The 6,000-nt window shown below is 40.0% G+C and overlaps 1 protein-coding gene across 3 annotated transcripts in view; it reads left to right on the top strand.

The window, feature by feature from the left end:
- Nucleotides 1-410: 410 nt before the first annotated feature.
- LOC105030966 (interleukin-5 receptor subunit alpha) overlaps nt 411-6,000 on the top strand; it is a 30,208-nt gene continuing 24,618 nt past the window's right edge. For 2 of the 3 annotated variants that reach the window (XM_034290419.1, XM_034290417.1), the window contains exons 1-3: nt 3,949-4,094; nt 4,756-4,846; nt 5,015-5,085. The gene's annotated coding sequence lies outside the window, so the exon portion shown is untranslated. Of the gene's footprint in view, nt 1,133-1,384; nt 1,488-1,870; nt 1,916-2,076; nt 2,189-3,541; nt 3,706-3,948; nt 4,095-4,755; nt 4,847-5,014; nt 5,086-6,000 lie in introns of those variants that run through there. The other variant, XM_034290418.1, reaches the window with a different exon arrangement.

Genomic DNA, 6,000 nt, shown 5'->3' with positions numbered 1-6,000 from the left:
AACTGATTAAACGACTGAGCAACTGTTTAGATGAGAAAAGGAATGTTGGTTGTGCTGTGGGAAAGGAAGTATGAGGTGTTGAGGGAAACATAAAGCTCCAGCAGGACGAGGGTAGATGCAGATCAATGGGTTTTAAGACAGGATAGGAGAAGATACACAACAGGGGGTAGGAAGGACAAGGAACATATGTGGTTTTATGGTGCGACCATGTGGGTTCCTAACCCCACCCATTTCTCTCTAAGTATTGAATGTATTTCCCAATGCTTGAGAGACTCCTTGGATGATTATGTATGTAAGTGTTTGATGCGTCTCTCATATTTGCAAATATTAATAAAACTGTTAATTGTGCCCAGAGAATTTAGTCTCTGTACTTCCTTCTTAAAGAGTTCTGATCGATAAAATTACCATCACAGGTAATCTCTGCAGTGTGTTGTGTCTGAAAGTAGCCACGGTTAATGTTGCCCTTCTTTTCTGGGAGTCCGTGGTTTGAATACAGGTGTCGGATTAGCCCAATGGAACTCAAACTGGGTTGAGTTGCCTCATCACCCTCTAGCAACACCATGTTAGCTCAATCAAGGTAGAAGTCCAGCGAGTGTGTTTTGTTTTCTCTTATGGACTGCTTGGTTGAGCAAACAGTGTGAGAACCAGAACGGCCTTGGAAGACACGCATCCTCAAAATCGACAAATCCAAGTCCCCCTGGGACTAGCTGTGAAGAGGCAGGGCCCGGTATTCCCACCAACAGCATTTGTTTTTCTCCTCTGGACCTGATCCAGTCCATGGATATTGTGTGCAGGCCTATTACGGACTCATTTTGCCCCTCTTTGGTGAGAAGCCGTGATTTGGGGATGCTGTCAGCCTCTTGGGAAGCTGTCATGGTGCCAGGACTTCAAGATATGTGGACAGAACAAAATGTCTGTGTCTTTACTCATACATATGTGGAGAGGGAGGTGTATGTGGCTCAATGTTATATTTCAGGTGTTCTCTGCCTGTTATGAACGCACCTCTACTGTACATTTGTACCCATTGGCCATTTCGAAGTGACGCTTCCTGGATGCCAATTTCTGGCTAAGTGTCCTACAGGACTCCAATCGATGAACTACTTCCCTTTTTTGGAATACCAACAGAGACCATGTGAGCAGTGCGTGCAAGAAACACAATTCCTTATTAGCCTGGAAAGATATTACTGAATAATGAGTTCAGGCTCCAGGGTTATTGACATAATCTAACTTTTTAAATGTTTGGAATTGCATTATTATATATTTACGGTTTGCCAAATATGTGTCCATCCAGTAAAATATTTGACATAACATCCCATTCCTCCCCTCTCTCCCCTCTTCCTTTCCCCTCTTCCTTTCCCTCTCCCTTTCCCTCTCCAAAAAAAAGAATTAATTAAGAAATTCCATTGGATCTTATACTCATCTGTGACTATGACCTGTAACTGGTTTCCAGCCAGTCAGGTGCCAGAAGACCTCCAGCTCTACTACAGGTAAGAACTAGTCTTCCAGTCAGAATATCTGAAACTGAAAACAATTCTAATACTATTTTGCAAGTGACACGTTTTCTTTTACCAATAAACTTTATTAGGGAGGAAACAGTGAGGTCAAATATTCCAATACACACTGAGTGATACATCGTCTTTAGACCTCAGTGGCCATGGGGAATATCTGTCAGGAAAGTGTATTGCATAACCTTGGGGAGGTAGCATCCAACACTTTAGATTTTCACCTGTTTTTGACAATACATTTCTTTGATGCTAATCTGTCTGCAAATGTCATTCATTTAGATAAAACCTTCATAGTGAAAATAGCCTCTTTCTTGCTGTTAATGCCCAGTTGGAATAGTAACACCTCTCCTCTTTCTGTTTGGCAGTGAATTTTCAATTTGCTAAAACACCCCCCCAAAAAAAAAATCTGAGTAAGTTTTCCCTTTCAAGCTCTCTCTGTGTATAATAATATGTCAATGTCTGAGTGTTTGTCAGTGTTGTTAGACTCAGCAGTGTTAATTATGCAATGTTACTCGAGTGGTCCAGCTGCCTCCATTCAGTATTTTCACCCCTTTCCTCTCTAATGTTTTAGGTACTCTGGTAAAGATGACATAGCAGAATGCGGTGATTACCTGTACAGGGCCGGTCAGAGGACTGGATGTCATCTGAGAGGAGACTTAATTGATCGTGATGTCTACTTCCAGGTTAATGGACTCTTAATGGCTTGTCTGTAAGAAATACGTTTCTGGTGCATCCAAGCAATAATGCTAAGATTAACTCTATAACACATTCTCTAAAATAATAGTTTGGGATTTTGGCAGTGACATCTTCTATCTAGCCCAGGGAATTGTGCAAAGACAAATGAAGTTCTTAACTGGAAAAATATATATTAATATCTACAAGTCTCCCAAGATGAAATCAGGGAGGGGTCTATGGATCTGATTCTGTCTGCATGTCATACTCTGTCAGACAACACTGGAAGGATTTAGATGTATTTACCATATAGACACAGGATATACAAAACTCTCCAAATGAAATGTATTCAAGGGCATTCGTCTCAATCATATGATGTCACTATAATGGTCCAGTTACATGTCGACATGTTTGACTGGAGTGACATTTGGTACACATGCTAAGGGCAAAAAATCTCACAAACAAACCCAACATTTTAGGCACAACTGGCAAGTTGTCTTTACATTGGTTCAATTATGTGCTTTGTCATACAGATCTGGTATTTACAACATTTGCATGCAAGTGTATTTATGTAGCACAATACATGCATATTATTATGTAGAAGCAATTCAATGTGCTTGACAAAGAAAAATAAATAATATAAAAATACAATAACATAAAAAGAAATACTCAAATGAAAACATCAAAACAACATCATAATAATAAAACATAGAAAAATAAAACATATAAATAATAAAAACGGGATAAAAACATAGGAAGCTATAAGGCTAAAAAGTGTGTTTAAGTTTAAGTGCTCAGTCATAGGCACGTGAAAAGATACGTTTTATTTACCTGGATTTCAAAATGTATATGTTTCAGGCATGTCTAAGATCTTCTGGTAGTTTATTGTACAGCAGTTGTGTACCGCATAACTGCTAAACACAGCTTCTCCATGTTTAGTTTGGACTCTGGGCTCTACTAGCTGACCTGTGTTCATGGATCTAAGAGCCCTGCTCAGTTTATATTCTTCAAATATATCAGAAATGTATTCGACTCCTAAACCATTCAGAGATTTATAAACTAAAAGCACCACTTTAAAATCTATTCTGTAACTGACTGGAAGCCAATGCAAAGATTTAAGAACCCGGGGGGTTGCGCTCTGTTCTCTTGGGCCTGGTTAACATTCTAGCAGCTGCATTCTGAATGAGCTGCAGCTGTTTTACAGTATTTTTAAGAGGCCCAGTTAAGAGGCCATTACAGTAGTCAACCCTACTAGAGATAAAATCATGGATGAGCTTCTATTGGTCTTTTTGAGACACCAAGCCTTTGATAGAATGCTGTTTTGGTGACCGCTTTGATATGATATTAAATGTGAGGTCTATCAGAACCGCAGATCTCAATCCGATTGAGCATCCGTGGGATGTGCTGGAGAAACAAGTCCACAACGGCTCCACCTCACAGTTGACAACTGAAGGATCTGCTGCTAACGCCTTGGTGCCAGATACCACAGCACACCTTCAGAGGTCTTGTAGAGTCCATGCCTCAGCAGGTCAGTGCTGTTTTGGCAGCACAAGGAGGGACAACAGCATATTAGGCATGTGGTCATAAGAGATTGGAAAGCATTTAACCTATTTTACTCTGTAAAGTTGTGTTTTCTTTTTAGGAACAGTTTACTTTCAGGATAGTAAAATTATACCAACCAGTGAGCATTTACATGATACCGCTCTCCTCTATAGTATGCAATATTGTTATTATAACCAAAACTTTGAATATCTATTGCTATACTTTGTTTGATTCTCTTCAGCCAAGCCAAAGGCCCCTAAGGTTAACATCAAAAAGGAGGGGAATGATCTAATTCTGAGGTGGGACCCTCCGAATTTAGGTCTTCCCCACTGCTGAGATTACATCTTAAACTACAGCAGGTGTCAAGAGACTCTGGTAAGGCCTGAATATGTGAGTCATGTGTAGATGTTTTTTGTGGTGAGCTTTTCTTCCTGACAAGATCCTTCAGAGCACATTCTTAGAATAACAACCTGACAGGTGAAAAGTGTCTGTTCTGCTTCCCAGTGTTGTTTTCCATAGTTTCATGTTTTACTGTAACCTTTAACGACATGGAAATACAGGTTGGTCTTACTAAACAAGTCAACAGATACAGAAGCGTACACTTAGCTTGGTTTGTGTATGTTTCTTTCAGAGTAAGGTAAGATCGAAACAATCAACAGAGAACATACCGTATGCCAGATGCCAGTACAGAGTCCAGGTTAAAGCAGTATATTCCAATGGCTGTGGGCTGGGTGGGAGTGACTGGAGCGAAGTATATATTTACTGTAATGTGTCCTTTCTTTCTATCTTCTCTCTCTCGCTCATTTCTTTTCTCTCTCTACACTCATATTTTTTGTCACATAAAGCGATGTTATTGTATTGCCATTGAACCTTGTACAAAATTTAGCAAATACAAGAGTAACCGAATACAATATGTATAATATAGGACGTACTTGTGTATGAAATGTAGTTGAATGCGGTCTGTAAGTACCAGTTTGTAGACACTATTTAAGTTCAAAACGAATGCCCTGCTACTGATGTTCTGTCTTGTTTTCAGGTGAGGAGGACTGGTTAATTACTGTGATGTCCGTCATCATTCCTGCCTCATTGTTTTTATTCGTCATTCTGTTTCTTTGTTGTTTCATGAAGTAAGTCAACCCCCACTACTGTACTGTACATAGGTCTGTGTGTGTGTGTGTGTGTGTGTGTGTGTGCGCGCGGGGGGGGGGGTGATGTTTACATTCATAGATTGTTTTAAGAGACATACAATAACTAGGAAATATTTGTTTGGCCTCATTTCTTTGGATCTTTTCCAGGCACAGAGAAAAAAACACAGCCGTCACTGATTTTCAAGGCCATTCTGAACAGTAGCAGTAAGGAACAGAAGGTGAGACCAACAACATCCTCTGAAGTCTTTCATAATCCAGTGTAACCGGAATCTGTGTTGTTTCTGGAATATCTGAATATGCAGTACTGCAGTCTGTAGATACTAAACGTCCTATTGCTTGGCACTAGTCAACATTATTACTAAATCTACATCTACATCACATTTACACATTTTATAGCCACAACTTCCCATAATGCAGCCTGATTCCTGAGAGATGACACGGACATCCAGTAGTGATAACTACTGTACAGACTGCTACAGATACTGCCTGACCAGGGAGAGAAGTTACTTCAGTGTCATTGACCCTGAAAGCAAGCCTCCTTAAGGTGGAACCGAAATGCACTGCTGATGAATGTCAGGAATTAGAAATCCACGGACCACCTTAATGAATTGTATACAGACTAGGCTATATACAGAGGCCTTTTCCTGTGTTTGTCTTGGAACGATTAGTGCCAGCGGTCAGGAATTACCATGTCTTTGAATCGGAAATGGTGTTTGTTTATGTGAGTGTGTGTTTGTTTGTTTGGGCAGATACCAGAAACAGTTTAACACTTGGTATCCCACAGTTTGAGTACAAATGTCAGAGGTTATCAGAAAGACATTGCAGGTAACAAAGAGGGGCTGCACTCAACTGTCACTCCTGATGGGCAGGGCCCAAAAGAGACCCCCCCCCCCCCCAGGCTTTCTTACAGTTGTATACAGGTGGCTACAATGACACAGATACAGAAGATATGATACAGAAAAGAAAGGAGATAATGTGCAGATAATGTTTAAAAAAGCGAAGATATTGATATGTTTGTGCATGAGTACAATCAAAAGCATGGTCAAATGCATATTTTAAGTTGTGTGTCTCAAGGAAATATGTTTTAACCGTGTTGAATATTAAGATATCAGGCATGTTTGTATCATTGTTCT

The sequence above is a fragment of the Esox lucius genome, chromosome 24, assembly GCF_011004845.1.
Source record: "Esox lucius isolate fEsoLuc1 chromosome 24, fEsoLuc1.pri, whole genome shotgun sequence".
Lineage (NCBI taxonomy): Eukaryota > Metazoa > Chordata > Actinopteri > Esociformes > Esocidae > Esox > Esox lucius.
The sequence above is the reverse complement of the archived record's forward strand: the minus strand, read 5'-3'. Positions and strand labels throughout refer to the sequence as shown.